The sequence below is a fragment of the Periplaneta americana genome, chromosome 8 (assembly GCF_040183065.1).
Source record: "Periplaneta americana isolate PAMFEO1 chromosome 8, P.americana_PAMFEO1_priV1, whole genome shotgun sequence".
NCBI lineage: Eukaryota > Metazoa > Arthropoda > Insecta > Blattodea > Blattidae > Periplaneta > Periplaneta americana.
Genome location: NC_091124.1, coordinates 83,654,428 through 83,672,415, shown reverse-complemented (window position 1 = coordinate 83,672,415; position 17,988 = coordinate 83,654,428). Strand labels below are relative to the sequence as shown.

Below are 17,988 nucleotides of genomic sequence, written 5' to 3'. Positions count from 1 at the left end.
CTTCCGATTCTCAACATATAAATTGAGTACACAATAGTACCACATGGACACCGAGAACATCTCATTCATTCCAACCGACATGATTACAGCATAAAACATCAGTTTTAACTTAACATTTAAAGACACTTGTGCATCGTGATATACCATAGATAGCTACTCCCGAATGTCTATTATAGTTGAGCATACTATGGTTAACACATGAATATAAAAACATCTTACTTGCCCCATCAGCAAGCCAACTACAACATTTGACTTCAGATTATTTTACGACTCAACGTTAGTGATACGTTTGCAAATAATCTTATAACATATTCATTATTGTTCAATATGTTGATGCACACGTTTACGCAATATGTTTTTAATGTAATTATTAATGAAAGTGTATTGCAATAGCATAATGTGTCTAAAATATGCTTAAATATACGCAGCTTAAATAAACATTTCCTGGAATTCTGTGCCACTATGCAAAATTTTAATAATCCTTTCGACTTCATTATATTGACGGAGGCTTGGTTATATCATGACTCTGGTTATGATTTACCAGGTTATAAAAAGTTTGTCAAAACGAATAAATATAATAAATGCGATAGTTTAGTTGTCTACTGCAAAAATAATATTGATGTCACAATAGTACATGTAGATATCCCACAATGTAATTCTATTCGTCTTAATTTTATATGTAATAACACTCCATTCTCCATTGTGGCGATATATAGATCCCCAAACAATTGTATAAATTAATTTTTAGACAATTTTGAACTATTTTTGTTTAATTCTAAAGACACAAGCAATCAAATAATTGTTGGAGACATTAACATACAAAGTCTAGAAGACAAATTAGACAGTACTGGCAATAGGTACATGAATATCTTACACGAATATGTATTTGTCAAATTTTTACACTCTATTACTCGGCCTGATTCTAAGTCTTGCCTTGATCACATATTTTTTAAAACAAAGTGTAACTGGAAATTTGTACCTGCTGTTTTGTGTAGTGCTATTACCGACCACTATGCAGTTATTGCATTATTTGAAATTGGAATTAAAAACTCTAATACATCTCAGTATCCTCTCCATATAAAAATAAGCATAAATTACAATAAGCTAATATCGCTTACAGAAAAAGAAAATTGGGATCCCGTGCTTAACTGTGAAAATGCTGAATTATGCTTTCAAGTATTCCAAAATTTAATATCTAATTATATAGACATAAGCATAGATGTATCTTACCTTAAAGTATCTTGTAAATTAAGAAAAATAAAACCCTGGATCACCACAGGTATCATTAAGTCAATCCGTATAAGAGACAAATTAGCCAGAAATATTAGAAAAGAACCTGATAATATAAATCTAATAAATTATTACAAAAAAATACAGAAATACCTTAACTCTTATTATAAGAAACATGAAAACTCAGTATTATCAATCTCAATTTAAGAAGTATCGAAATAATCCTAGGAAATTTTGGCAAACTATTAATGAAGCCACAGACGTAAATGTGAACCAAAATAGTATCATATCAGAGATTTTAAATGAAGAGGGAGAAATATTTAAAAACGAAAAAGACATAGCTAATGAATTTAATAAATATTTCTCAAAAGTAGGACATAGCATTGCATCGAACATCAACAAATCGGCATTTAACACGGAAAATTATTGCAGTGGCCATAATAAGCACGCATCTTCCTCCATGTTTTTATCACCAGTAACCGAAGAAGAAATTTATAATATTGTTAAATCCTTAAAAAATAATGTCTCACCGGGAATCGACAAAATTACAAATAACACTTTAAAGATTATCATTAAACATATATTAAAACCGCTTGTTTATGTATTCAATCTATGTCTCACCCAAGGAGTTTTCTCAGAATCTCTGAAAAATGCTGTAGTTGTACCGGTCCATAAGTCAGGGGAAAGAAAAAGTCTGAATAACTATAGACCTATATCCTTGCTCTCTAGCTTCTCAAAGATATTAGAAAAATGTTTAAAAAACAGATTAGTAAATTACTTAGAGAAAAATGAAATTCTCTCCAAACATCAGTATGGCTTCAGAAATAAATTATCTACGGATGACGCAATTATTGAAGTCACTGGTAAAATTATGCAGGAGTTGGATAACGGTTCTAAATGTTTAGGGATCTTCTTAGATTTAAGGAAAGCTTTTGACACGGTTAACCATCGTTTACTTCTGAACAAATTATTTGATATAGGAGTCAGGGGTATTGCGCATAAGTTATTTCAATCATACTTAAACAAAAGAACTCAGGTAACCAAAATTGATGATAATATCAGTGAAAATGTAAATATTGATATAGGTGTCCCTCAGGGAACAATTTTAGGTCCTATTCTATTTTTAATATATATTAATGATTTATTAAACATTGATTTGAAAGTACATAATGGCTCCTGTTATTCTTACGCTGATACGGTGGTGATTTTCAGTGGTTTAACTTGGGAGGACATTTATAAACATGCCAATGTAGGTATAAATTTGATCAAAAACTGGCTTGATGCAAATTTGGTATCTCTAAATATAACTAAAACTACTTTGGTGCCATTTTCTTTAACAGTCTCTGGATTGAACAAATTGAAATCACTTTCTCATTTAAAATTAATAATCCACAACTCATTTTGTAAACTCTCTACAACCTGTAAATGCCCTTGCCTGAAAGAATCTGTAGATGTGAAATACCTGGGGAATTATTGTTGATCAGCACTTGAAATGGGATAGACAAATCACCTTTTTATGTAATAGGATACGTAAAACAATTTACAAATTTGTAAACCTTCGCCATTACTTGCCTACTCATGTATTACGTTTGGTTTATTTGGCTATAGTTGAATCTGTTATCCAATATGGTATAATTGGATGGGGAGGCATTACAAAAACTGCTCTTTTTCCTCTAATTATGTTGCAAAAACGTATAATCAAAATTTGTTTGAAAAGGCGACTGGATTATCCAACAAATTTGATCCATTCTGAATTGAATGTTTTTAGAATTGACCAAATTTATAAAAACTCTTTAATGAAATTCTATCATAAAAATAAAATGAAATTTGTAGCTCAGCCACATGCTCATAATACAAGACGAAATGAAATTCTTAAATTAGTTGAACCTAAATATTTCACATCTGCTGCTTTACTACACAGTACAAATTATGGTCCACGGCTATATAATTCGATAATAAAATTTCATCCAGAATTGACTACTTTAAGCAATGAAATTTTCAGATCCAGAATTAAAAAATTTATATGACAGACCTCCCTGTATATATATTATGTACCATGTATTGTAAAATAAGTTTATTTCTTTCCTAAGTGTATTTTTCTATTTTATCTTGGTTACTATATCAACATGACCTGCACTAATTATACTACTAATAATAATTTAATATTAATCCATCAATCTAAACATCGTCTCTTTTTCACTCAGTTATTATTAGTATTATTATTTACTAATTTTATTACAATCTTTATGTGAGCTTTTTTCTTAAGTATTTTGTCTACAAAGTATGTATATCTATGTAACGGAACTGTCCCCGAACACGAGCTTTGCTCTTTCGGGGTATTTTAATGTAACGTTTTTATGTATATGCTATTATTAAATAAATAAATAAATAAAATAAATAAATAAATAGTTAATAGCTCTTCATGATATTAATGTATTAAGACTCAACTTTTGTGTTTTAGCACTAAATTATAATTATGCTGTATTCTTTATCAACGTAATATACAATTATGACCTATTTAGGCCTGTGATTTTAACATTCGACCAGGTTATGCTTTAATGTATAATTTGTATGATCAATCTAATATTTGTTCTATTTGCACAGTATGCTGGATATTTTACACATAATATTACTCCACTAAGATCATTATTTTTAAAACATGTGGTCAGATTCTTTCAATTGATTTTAGACTTTGATGTTGTAAATACTTTGTACCTGAAGATGCCCCTATGAGGGTGAAAATGTTTGTAAGATGACACAACATTATGTAAATATATAAAACACTGAATTAATTTGTTTTATATTTGTGTTAGACCATAAGATTGAAAGATTTAATAGGGCAATAAGGACAGCAGCATATAGATGTATAATTACATGATGACAGTTCTTCATGTAGTGATTAGAATTCCTGAAATTTTGTGAAGCCAATTTTTATATGGGGATATTCTGACTCGAATAACTGAAACCCTTCTTTCAAATTTAACATCAAGACCCATATTTGAATCTTTAACTACTTTTTTATTCTGGATTTGGTACAATTTTATAGTCTTTCTTGCCAGGACACTGACGTGATATATAATCGTATTGATAAAAGTCTTGTACCAATTTTTAGTCTCTTCTGATATGAAGTCCACTCCGTTAGTTTTTGTTTGTTCCTCATTTTCCACACAACAAGCTTTTTCAGCACAACTTTTCCCTTGCATGGACTTGCTGGAAATGAAGCGTTAAAGTCCACACCTGTGGAGTAACGGTAGCACATCTAGCCGCGAAACCAGGTGGCCCGGGTTCGATTCCCGGTCGAGGCAAGTTACCTGGTTGAGGTTTTTTCCGGGGTTTTCCCTCAACCCAATATGAGCAAATGCTGGGTAACTTTCGGTGTTGGACCCCGGAATCATTTCACCGGCATTATCACTTTCATCTCATTCAGACGCTAAATAACCTAAGCTGTTGATAAAGCGTCGTAAAATAACCTACTAAAATAAATAAAATGAAGAGTTAACTCCTCTTACAGTTTTCCCAAATGTTTGTGCTGATTTGTATGGAAAATGAATAGCTATGGACATCTGCTCTTTAAATAGCATTTTTCTGTTTCATATTCCTACAGATTTTTCCTACTTCTGCTTTCTTATTCTTAAACTCATTATTTATTCCTCTTTCTCTGTATCATCTCATACCTTCCTTCGCTTTATGCCTTTCTTCGGCTATTTTATCTGCAGTCCTAAGTGCACGACTGTCCTGCTTTCTCCCGTTGGAATTGTTTGCTATGCTCTAAAACCCACTATTAAAGTGCTTAACGACAGCAAGACTTTGACATGAAAAGAGTACGTCTGTCAGCTTATAACTCTTCAACATGAGGCGTGATTAACGTAACATCATTTTAATGTTACGTTAGTCACAGTAATACTTAAAAACTGTTTATAAATTTAAAATTAATTTATGGCTGATGGCAGTCAGTATATATAGTATTAAGTTCAGTAAATATTATACATGTTTCAGGAACTGACAAATGTTTCATTTTTGTGACTAACATAACCCAAGATTTAGTTTGTATTCAACATGTTACACGTACTTACTTATTCAGAGCAGTATGCAAATACAACCACAGATTACAACTAGAATACCTGTACTAATAATAAACAGCATAGTTACGCAGACACGGTCAAGTCATGTGATTTTTATAGTGCAGTTAGAAAGGTTATCAATTATGGTGCAAAACGTAGCCTACTCGTACTCATAACTCACTCCACTCTACTAGAGGAATGAACCGTCACAGTGTGTTTCTTTTACGCAGTATTATCAGATTAACGAAGTTCTAGTAACATATTTTATTATTAATAATGTTCACTTGATGGGAAGAGCCCATAAATTTGTTTATATTTATGTCTGCTTTATCGTGAAATGTCCCGATAGGGACGGATGCCTGGCTTATGTGAGGGCGGCAATGATCCTGCGGGTTTCTTAAAAGTCATTTGTAAATAAGTAATGAATATCAAGCTTTAGTCTAAAGTCTTTATAGCGAATATGGAAACAATTCTTTTGGAATGGGGGAAGTGCGCGCGGTTAAGGCGTAACGCTGCAAGTCGGAAGGTCGCGGGTTCGATTCCCAAGGGATCATGGATTATACTATTGCTCTAATATTTCCACCCGCGGAGTCTACTCCTCTTAACACAAAAATGAGTACCAGGGGCATTTCCTCGGGGGTAAAGGTGGCGGGCACGTAGGACTGACATTCCTACTAACTTCACATGCCGATTGGCTGTAAAGGTGGGAACCTTAACCCCCCTCCACTCTCTGGGCCGCTTTGGCCTGTTATAGGATTGATTTTACTTTCATGGGAACAATTTTTAGCTTTCATTGTTATTTTTAAGTTAAAGTTTTCTTCAATTTACCTCATTAATAGACTTCGTTGAATTGCCACACGCAGCATGCTATCAAGTTGCGATGTACGGTAGTATAGAGGAGGTGAGCGACCGCCCGGTCTCGTAGTATAAGCAGTTGATGTTAAGAGTTGTGACCGGTCCAAATAGATGGAGCAGCTACAGCTAATGTATACTTATGTAAGCACTTGCTTTTGCATTACTGTGGTTGGAATAGTCAAAGCTTAACATTTGTTCAGTGCAGACAAGAATTCAATCAAACATGCCGTAATATAATATTTCAGAATCGGCTCATGTCAGTAGATTTACTGGCATTTAAAAGAACTCCTGCGGGATAAAATTCCGGCACATCCGGCGACGCTGATATAACCTCTGCAGTTGCGAGCGTCGTTAAATAAAACATAACATTTTTTTTCGAAGATACTATTCTGTACATTGATTCTAATAATTTTAAAATCGTGTCCAATAGCATCATCCTGTTAGAATCGTCTAAACTACAACTCTCAGAAGCCCTTAATATAGTGGATAACGTATCACAAACCGTTATCCAAAATAGCATTTCACTAATTTCAGAAAAAGTTAAATGTAAGTTGAGAAACGTTATTGCTAAAAATTCTGCCTATTCACAACTTCGTATTATAAATGATGTCACGACAAGAAGTCTGAAGTTGGTGTACTAAAAAGTAGTGACTTCCCGTTCTTCAAATATGCACCTATTACATCGTGTGATGTTGAACGTACATTTTCCCAATATAAAAACTGTTTGAGTGACCATCGGAGGAGTCCACACCTGTGGAGTAACGGTCAGCGCGTCTGGCCGCGAAACCAGGTGGCCCGGGTTCGAATCCCGGTCGGGGAAAGTTACCTGGTTGAGGTTTTTTTCCGGGGTTTTCCCTCAACCCAATATGAGCAAATGCTGGGTAACTTTCGGTGTTGGACCCCGGACTCATTTCACCGGCATTATCACCTTCATTTCATTCAGACGCTAAATAACCTAGATGTTGATACAGCGTCGTAAAATAACCCAATAATAATAATAATACCATCGGAGGAGATTCACTTTGCAGTAGCTCAAAATGTAGGCCTACGTAACTCTTCACTGCAATGCATATATTCAAGGATGATGTGAGTATCTTACATTTAAGAGTTAATACATCTCACTATAAATAATTGTGTATTTACATGTTTAGACATTTCCTACTTCAATGGTCATTCATTATATTTCTTGAATACAGGATACAGGTTGTATTGTAACCGCAGTATACTGCTCTGTGTTTACATAAGAGGCATACTTCATCCTTTGCACGTCCCCTTCTCATACAGTCTATACCGCGTGCGCAGTAAACCTTGCGATTCCCGTGGCAATTCCACGAAGTCTACTCATTAACATTCAAATTGCAATTATGAAAAAATGAAATTAAGAAATAAATAAGACAAAGTTATTAATTTAGTCAAATTATCTTTACGTTTACTATTGTCTTGGTTGTAATCTATACTAATAATAAATCTGTAGCCAAAATTTTTCTGGTAATTTTCGATTTTCCAAAAATAATTGGTGTTAACATGTATAATTAACCATCCTGAAACCGAAAATCGCTTTTTTGAAATTTTTGTTTGTATGTCTGTCTGTCTGTCTGTCTGTCGGGAAGTTTGTTACCTTTTCACGCGATAATGGCTGAACCGATTTATATGAAAATTGGAATATAAATTAAGTTCGTTGTAACTTAGATTTTAGGCTATATGGGATTCAAAATACTTTATTTAAAAGGGGGGGTTATAAGGGCGCTTGAATTAAATAAATCGAAATATCTCCCTTAGTATTCATGTTCATGAAAAATGTTACATAACAAACATTTCATTAAAAATAATTTCCGATAAGTTTTATTCTATACAAAATTTTGATAGGACTGATATTTAATGAGATAAATGAGTTTTAAAATTACAATAACAACGCCATCTAAATATGCTCCATACTGAAATAAAAAAGTGACTTCGTCTATAAGGGGCTTTAGACAACAACAATCGAAAGCTATTAAACCTAGCCTACAGAGAATGTTTCTGTGTTAGTATGAAGTAATATCGGAAGCTAATTAATTGTTTAATTATTATTTCACCATTGGAAAGTGTAGTTTCTCTAGATGGATATAATTCTACAATGTTATTACAATAACTTCTGAAACATATAGCAAGTAATATAAAGTATACACATTAAAACTAAATGATATGTCAATCTTCATTAAACTATGGTTGCATGTAATAACAATTAAGAAACATGTTAAAGGAATTATCATTGCACCAAATGATTGCTCTCTGGGCCAAAATGGCCGCATTTTAATTATTTAAATACAATTTAAATTAAATAATATATTAAACGATTTGTCCTTCTATCAAACACGAATGTTCCCTGGATCAAACGTCCTATTTTAATTATGTAATTACTTTATATTTATTTCTAACAGGTGCAGCGGAGCGCACGGGTACGGCTAGTTATCAAATAAATGCCGATTATATCTAAAATAGTATTAAAATTACGAGTGAAACAAACTGAGAACAATGAACTGTGCGGATAACATACCATAGCACTTCTTTCGACAACACAGTACATGAATTACATACGTTATTCCTCACTAACCGTTGCTAATAAAGAAAGCAAATATATGTAATGAAATGTTCGCACGCCTCAACAGCACAATATGGTACAACAAGAATTTAAGCGGAGAAACAGAGATAGCATTTATAAATAAGCTGAATGACCCGTGTTGACTTATGAATGTGAGAGTAGAATCTGAAACAGAGAAAAGTATCATAGAAGGAGATGAAACTGCAAACCACCTCTGTTCTAAAAATATGGAAAGAATGATATGCTTGACAAAGAGATTTTTCTCTGGCTGGTTCATAGTGCACAATACGCAGTGACAGTCTCTCTGTGGTTAATCGATAAACACATCTAGTTTTCTCAAATCACTATATTATACCTTCGGTCAGTGCGAAAGAATTGTGGCGTAACCTTAATAACCTGGGTCGAACAAAAGCAAAGCCTCGGGTAGATAACATCAACTTGTCACTCAATAGTCTAAATGAACATTTCGTCACTGCTCCACCTGAACCATTACATAAAAAAGAGACTCTTGAATTTCTCAGATCTTACCCCCAACCTGTATGGGATAAATTCTTCTTTAAATACATTAACCCGACTGACGTAATGAAGACGCTGCGATGTATGAAATCTAAAGCCCAAGGTGTAGACAATATAAATATCACTCTCCTGTATAAAATAATAGATGTGATTCTGCCAACCGTCACCCATATATTCAATGCATCTATTATGACTGGGTCCTACCCCTCACTCTGGAAAATGGCATTAGTGAAACCTTTACCTAAATCTAACACACCTTCTACAGTAAACCAATACAGACCGATATCAATTCTTCCCACTCTTTCAAAAGCATTAGAACATATTGTACACGGACAACTTACGAACTATCTCGACGAACACAAACTCCTCGATGACTATCAATCGGATTTTAGGCATGGACACAGCACTACTACAGCCCTACTTAAAGTGACCGAGGACATCCGTGAAGCTATGGATAGGGGTGAAGTAACGGCACTAACTCTTCTCGATTTTAGCAATGCCTTTGGTTCTGGTGATATCGACTTGCTTCTTGCAAAGATGAAGGCTTTGCACCTGTCAGACAATACCTTGAGCTGGATGGACTCCTACCTACGGGACCGCCAACAGTGTGTTTCACTTGATAATCAATTCTCCCAATGGCGATACACAAAGGCGGGAGTGCCGCAGGGCTCCGTATTAGGACCACTACTTTTCTCTATCTACATTAATGACGTATCAAAGAACTTACAGTATTGCCGATATCACCTCTATGCCGACGACCTACAACTTTACATACATTCCAGACCCAATACGATCAATGAATCGGTTGACAAGTTAAATTGTGACCTAGCCACTGTCTCCACTTGGGCGGCCAATTTCGGACTCGCACTTAATCCAAGTAAGACTCAAGCCATAATTATTGGACATAAGCGTTTAGTTAACTCCCTTAATAACAGTAATCTTTCAGTTGTTACCCTTAACAACACGCTAATCCCTTATTCATCTGTCGTAAAAAATCTTGGCTTCTTTTTTGATAATAATCTAAGTTGGAATTTTCAAGTTAAAGAAACGATAAAAAAAATCTGTTCCTCCTTTCACTCTTTGAGTCGCTTGAGAAACTTCTTGCCCCAGCAACTAAAACTTACCCTAGTACAAACCCTAGTAATGCCGCACCTCGATTATTGTGACGTTTTGTTAAGTGATCTAAGTTCTGAACTGTCAGTCAAGTTACAGCGAGCTCAGAATATGTGCATAAGATACGTGTGCAACATCCGACGATATGATCACATATCACCGTCCTTCGCAAGTCTCTCGTGGCTCCGACTTAAAGAACGCAGAACTTTACACTCTTTGTCTTTACTCTTTCGAATTCTGCACACCTCAACATCAAATTACCTTTCGTCTCGTTTCTCTTATCTATACTCTAACCACGACGTAAATACCAGATCACTTATCTGTGGCACGCTAAATATACCTCTTCATAGAACATCTTGTTATTCCTCATCTTTTACAATATCCACCTCGCGTCAATGGAATTCCTTGTCACAAAGTATTAGGGGCTGCAAGACAACAAACACCTTTAAGAACAGCTTAAAAGATAACCTTATTAGCATTTCACTCCAATCATACTGATTTAAAATATTACAGACTACACTGTTGCTTTTTTTCTTTAGACATCATCCTGATTGTGCTGCATTTTCAAAATTGTCTCATAATAATCTCTTTCTATTTCTAATATAATTTGAAATATATTAACATTCTATGTATTTTAATTTAATTCTGCTACACAGTTTATTTCAGTGTTTAATTAATAGTTCATAGTATTTTGTTGTTTAATTCGTAAATAACTCTTGTATACATGTAACTCTCATCTAAATCAAATTGTTGAATTCTTTGTAAGTTCATGCATATGTATATACACTTTTTGCTGGTTGTGTGGAAGAGAAGGCCTTACGGCCTTAACTCTGCCAGCTAAAATAAATCATTATTATTATTATTATTATTATTATTATTATTATTATTTTTATTTTTATTATTATTATATTTGCGAAATACGGTTTTTCAGCTGATAGAAGCAAAAATTTTATATTTCAATCCCTTCCAGGTCAAAATATCTTCAGTGTTAGTTCACGAAATAGCGTGAAATTTTGTGTATACGTGAAATGTTTGTTTTTAGGGCGAATTATTGGAAATTAATGTTTTTGAAACGAAATCTTTAATTAATTTTTAACGAAATTTTAATTTAAACTGTCCAAAAGATATATTTAATATATATCTTCATTATACAACTTTTAACACTATATCACTTAGGAATAAAATATGTATGTGATTTTCACGTGTTAACTTGAACTAAGCTAATTTTTAAATTTTTCAAGTTAGCACGTGAAAATCATATACATATTTTTATTCCTAAATATATTTAATGAGAGTCACCTAAATGATGTGTCTTAATTAATACAACAAATTTTGGTTACGTTAAGTTCCCTGACCTCTGTTCTATTGGTAGGCATGACAGTGATTGGATTTAGCTGAATTTACGACGTTATTTTAGTTAGCCCATTTCAACACGGAATATAAATCTAATATTCAAATCGTATTTTGAGTGACTTTATTTTTAAATATAAAGTTGAATGTTTTCTGATGCCTGTTAGTTTATATTATTGACACATGAGAGTGTTACAATAGTTTCTCTACATAACAGGTAAGTGCCGATAGAAAACTATAAGTATTGTTAAAAGGTACAAAGATTCATATCATTTTCTTGAGACAGTCTTCTAGACCTTCTAGGAATATTCAGTAATATATTTTGCTTGACTAAAAGTGAAGAAGTCATATTTTAAATGTGAAATGATACCGTATTCATGTTTTTGTGTAAAATAACACCGAAATGAACCAAGTTCTTGTACCGAAATTTACATTAAAATAGGATCCCTATTAATCAATAAAAATAAAATGAGCTGTACTATGAAATTACAGTAATGAATACGTTCGTTAGGGCTAAATTTGGGAGTCATCCCATAACAGATTATTTATATGTCTTGTAAGTGAGCTTGGTATTGAATATCTAACTCGAACTACTGATGTTTCAAAAGCAGTTTCCGACAGAAAGCAGGAGTGGATCTGTACGTGTTTTTACTTTCATACACATAAAAAAATTCTGTATTATTTTACTGACGTTTTTCATAAGTGGTCAAAATTTTATTTTGTATTTTTTATTCTATTTACCTACGTCTGTACGGATATATATACCTTTTTATTAATATTGGCTTTAGAAACGTGACAAGAAATTAAAAACCTTCAGCTCCTTCAGTTTTAATTAAAAATAATTACATTTGGAACCAATAGCTGTAAATGATTATTTATTAGTAGAGTAATTTATTGTTGCTGAGTTGTATGTACTTTCAGTGATAATGCGAAAAAAGTTTATTCCTCATCTACGTGAAATAAAGGGAATGTGAAGATTTATAAAAACAAACTTTTATTTGATAGTTCATATGAACACAACATCTTTAATTACATCTTTCCACTTTGAATCCCAGATATTAATGTGTTCTAAATTTTAAATATAAATATACGGCTGGCTAGTAACAGCTTTAATAGTGTAAAAATACGGTATTTTTCCATCATATGATTTTCCCTTAATATGATATTATGTTCTGAAATGGTGCTCATTAATTTATTTGTCTCTCTTAAAAGTTCTTCGTATTTTCGAGTTAAAAAGTTGTGTTCTGTAAAACGGGCATCCTATATTACTGTTGTTTAGACAGCTGTCCGAAGACAGGTTCGAACCTCTTGATACCAATAAGGCACAGCCTATTGATATTATTATTATTATTATTATTATTATTATTATTATTATTATTATTATTATTACCGGTATTATTATTATTATTATTATTATTATTAGTAGTAGTAGTAGTAGTAGTAGTAGTAGCAGAAGATGCTGCACTTGGTTACCTAACTGATGCATTTAACACTGAGTTTTTAGGTCTCAAATTTATTCCCACTACCGCAGCAGAAATCATGCATGTGATAAAACAACTAAAAACAAAATATTCCTCTGGATATGATGAAATTCCAAGTAGAGTTCTGAAAGCTTGTTCTGAAATATTATCCCATCCGTTAAGCTATCTATGCAATTTGTCAATGCAATGTGGTATTTTTCCAGAAAGACTCAAATATTCAATAGTAAAACCAATATACAAAAAGGGAGATAAATGTACTATTGCTAATTACAGACCCATATCATTATTAACAACATTTTCAAAAGTGTTTGAGAAAGTTATGTATAATAGATTATATCATTACCTGGAGTCCAACAATATATTAGTTTTAGAACAGTTTGGATTTAGAAAACAAAAATCGACAGAGAATGATGCTTTTAGTTTGGTGGATGAAATACTAAATTCATTAAATTCGAAACTACATGTAGGTGGGATTTTTTGTGACTTGGCTAAAGCATTTGATTGTGTAGACCATAGTATATTAGTAAAAAAATTGAAGTTTTATGGTATTAAAGATGAGATGTTGGGTTGGTTTACATCCTACTTATCAAATAGAAAACAAAAAGTAGAAATAAATGTACCAAATAGTCATAAAGTTACTTATTCAGAATTTAGAAATATTAAACATGGTGTTCCGCAGGGGTCAATTTTAGGTCCATTGTTGTTTCTAGTTTATATTAATGATTTAGCCTTGACCATAAACAATTCATCCCATGTAATTTTATTTGCAGATGATACAAGTGTAATTATTTCAAGCAAACAATACGATCATTTTATAAACACTTCTAATACAGTGCTGAATCTAATGAATGAATGGTTCCATGCAAATAAACTAGCACTTAATGTTGATAAAACCAGTGCAGTCAAATTTAGTACACACAATAGTGCTCAGGTTTCCTACAGTATTCGATTAAATGGAACTCATCTCAAAGAATCTATAAGCACAAAGTTTCTTGGTTTAGAATTGGATAATCACTTGAACTGGAAAACGCATATAGAATGTATTACTCGTAAATTGAGCTCTGCCTGTTATGCATTAAGATCCTTATCTACTATTGGTGATATAAACTTACTTAAAATGTCATACTTTGCATATTTTCACTCTGTAATGAAATATGGATTAATATTCTGGGGTAACTCGTCTGAAGCTAAACACGTTTTTGTTTTACAAAAGAAAGCTATAAGAATAATGACCGGTGTACATAAAAGGACCTCATGTAAAAATATTTTCCGAAACTTAGAAATCTTGACTTTACCTTGTGAATACATTCTTTCCCTAATGATGCTGTATATTAAGAACCAAGATAAATTCAGTACTAATCAAGACATTCATCATTTTAATACAAGACATAAATCAGATCTTCATCTACCCTCTGTTAGTCTAAGCTGTTTTAAAAAAGGAGTTCGCTATTCATGTATAACAGTCTTCAATGCACTGCCTAATTATCTTAAAGATTTGAAGAACAACGAGAAACGGTTCAGAAAAGAATTAACCAAATTTCTACATACTCATACCTTCTACACAATTGATGAATTGTTTATGCTTGTGAATTGAATTATTCTACTTAAATGACATGTACAATTTTATATAGCTCAACTAAAATATGTTTTTATATTGACTTAATCTGTTTACTATGTATTGTATTTTTTGTTTAGCATAACTGATGAATTGTACGTACTGTAAATTGAATAGTATACTATATAGGTCAACTGATGAATTGTTTAAGCTTATAAATTGAATTAATCTACTTCATATGAATTGTATAGCTTAACGAAAATAAGTTCGTAAATTGAACTAATTTAATTGTATATGTTTGTATAGTTTGGCTGATGAATTGTATATGTTCTTAAAATGATTACTAGTCTGTGTAGCTCTACTGATGAATTGTATATAGACCTAATGTAAATTGAATGGTAATATGTATAGCTCAACTGATGAGTTGTTTATGATCATAAATTGAATTAATCTACTTGATATTAATTGCACAAATTTGTATAGCTTAATGAAAGTATGCTACTTTGTATTGTATATATTTGTATAGTTTTGGCCGATGAATTGTATATGCTTTAAATTGAATAGTAATCTATATAGCTCTACTGATAAATTGTTTGTGTTTGTAATTTGAAGTAGTTTGCATGATATGTATTATCAATTTCTGTATATCACAACTGGTTGAATTGTTTATGCCTTAAATTTAATTAAATTGTTTTGTATTATAATATAGCTCAACTTATGAATGATCGTTTGCGTTTGTAAATTTAATAATCTGATTGGCTATGTATTGTATACTTTTAGTAGAGCCATCGATGTAGCTCAGTCGGCAGACTCTCTGGGCTGCTGATCCGGAGCTGCGTTCGGGCTTGGGTTGGATCCCCCTTTGGACTTTGGTTTCTTCCGAGGTTTTCCACAGCCGTGGGACTGAAGCCGGATGGTCTATGGCGAGTCCTTGGCATCAACACCTTTGATTTGATTACCTGGTTGGGTTTTTCCGAGGTTTCCCCCACCGAAAAGGCAAATGCCGGGTAATATTTTGGCGAATCCTCGGACCTCATTTCATCTCACTACATCTCGCCAAAAAGTAAAAAAAATTGTACAACATTGTAAAAATTGTAGAAAATTACTAAATTGTAAAACTATAAAAATTTGTAAAAATTGTAATTGTAATATTGTAAAATGTTGACATGTTCCACATCTAAAAGGTTCATTGCTCATGTAAGATCTATGGAATAAAATAAATGAATGACTGAAATGAATATAATATTCTTATTGAATTTGGTATTCCCAAGAAACTAGTTCGATTAATTAAAATTTGTCTTAGTGAAAATTATAGCAGAGTCCGTATAGGCCAGTTTCTACCTGATGCTTTTCCAATTCACTGCGGGCTAAAGCAGAGAGATGCATTGTCACACCTCTACTTTTTTAACTTCGCTCTAGAATATGCCATTAGGAAAGTTCAGGATAACAGAGAGGGTTTGGAATTGAACGGGTTACATCAGCTTCTTGTCTATGCGGATGACGTGAATATGTTGGCAGAAAATCCACAAACGATTAGGGAAAACACGGAAATTCTACTTGAAGCAAGTAAAGCGATAGGGATGGAAGTAAATCCCGAAAAGACTAAGTATATGATTATGTCTCGTGACCAGAATATTGTACGAAATGGAACTATAAAAATTGGAGATTTATCTTTCGAAGAGGTGGAAAAATTCAAATATCTTGGAGCAACAGTAACAAATATAAATGACACTCGGGAGGAAATTGAATGCAGAATAAATATGGGAAATGCCTGTTTTTATTCGGTTGAGAAGCTTTTGTCATCTAGTCTGCTGTCAAAAAAAATCTGAAAGCTAGAATTTATAAAACAGTTATATTACCGGTTGTTCTGTATGGTTGTAAAACTTGGACTCTCACATTGAGAGAGGAATAGAGGTTAAGGGTGTTTGAGAATAAGGTTCTTAGGAAAATATTTGGGGCTAAGAGGGATGAAGCTACAGGAGAATGGAGAAAGTTACACAATGCAGAACTGCACGCATTATATTCTTCACCTGACATAATTAGGAACATTAAATCCAGACGTTCGAGATGGGCAGGTCATGTAGCACGTATGGGCGAATCCAGAAATGCTTATAGAGTGTTAGTTGGGAGGCCGGCGGGAAAAAGACCTTTGGGAAGGTCGAGACGTAGATGGGAAGATAATATTAAAATGGATTTGAGGGAGGTGGAATATGATGGTAGAGACTGGATTAATCTTGCTTAGGATAGGGATCAATGGCGGGCTAATGTGAGGGTGGCAATGAACCTCCGGGTTCCTTAAAAGCCAGTAAGTAGTAGTAGTAGTAGTAGTAGTAGTAGTAGTAGTAGTAGTAGTAGTAGTAGTAGTAGTAGTCATTGTTATCACTAGTATTGCTTATTGGTATTATACCATTTCGAAACACTTCGAGAGAATAACCTCGTCACCTCCTCTAACAAGCAGACAGTAATGTGAGAATCGAGCTGAAAATTCTTCGAAACGAACATAATTATTATGGTGGCAAAGTAGTTATTTCAGCTCCCAGCGATTTAAAATTTTGTGAGTAGTGCAAAACTACAACATATCAAGCTAACATGTACAATAAAGGATAATGTAAAGAACTTACCAGATTGAAGTGTTTGAGTACTAGTAAATCAAACGTCTTGCGAAAGAAGAAGAAATTCAGCCACTTGACACAGGTTTTCACATTTGCTACACTGCGGAAGAAACAAGTATGTGGAGATGTAAATAGAACCTGATCAACCTTGAAAACGGCGATGTTATAACAAAGACCTTGAGGCGATCCGACCTGCTGACAGCTTGAGGTTGAAGTTCCAAATACGCCTCTCAGAAATGAGCGCTTATGGCTTATTCAGTTATCGTCGGTCAAAATCTCGTAACTCCATTTACAAGTAATTTTTTTTTTCATTACCTGGCAACAAATAACATTGCCCATGATCTATTAAAGCCTTGTAACTCTAAGTCTTACAGAAGCTACATATTAACGTTTTATAAAAATCACATAACTCCTTAGCCTTTAATCTCAGACTCGAAACCTCGGATCTCCAGCAGACTGGAATCACGAGGTTTTCATTGCTCTTAATCTGAGAACAAAACCTTGGAACTCCATTAGATGTGAAATTACGAGGTTTTAATTACCATACTGATCGATTATTGGCAGACTGAACCTGACATACGAGGCATTGCTACGTTAAATATATTATATTCTCTCTAGAGATCATTATGAGAAT

General features: G+C 33.2%; 1 protein-coding gene across 1 annotated transcript in view; it reads right to left on the bottom strand.

Moving 5' to 3' along the window:
- LOC138704834 (short-chain dehydrogenase/reductase family 9C member 7-like) overlaps window positions 1-17,521 on the bottom strand; it is an 80,504-nt gene extending 62,983 nt beyond the window's left edge. Inside the window, exon 1 of the mRNA XM_069833140.1 lies at window positions 17,364-17,521. The gene's annotated coding sequence lies outside the window, so the exon portion shown is untranslated. The remainder of the gene's footprint in view (window positions 1-17,363) is intronic.
- Between the last annotated feature and the right edge of the window lie 467 nt (window positions 17,522-17,988).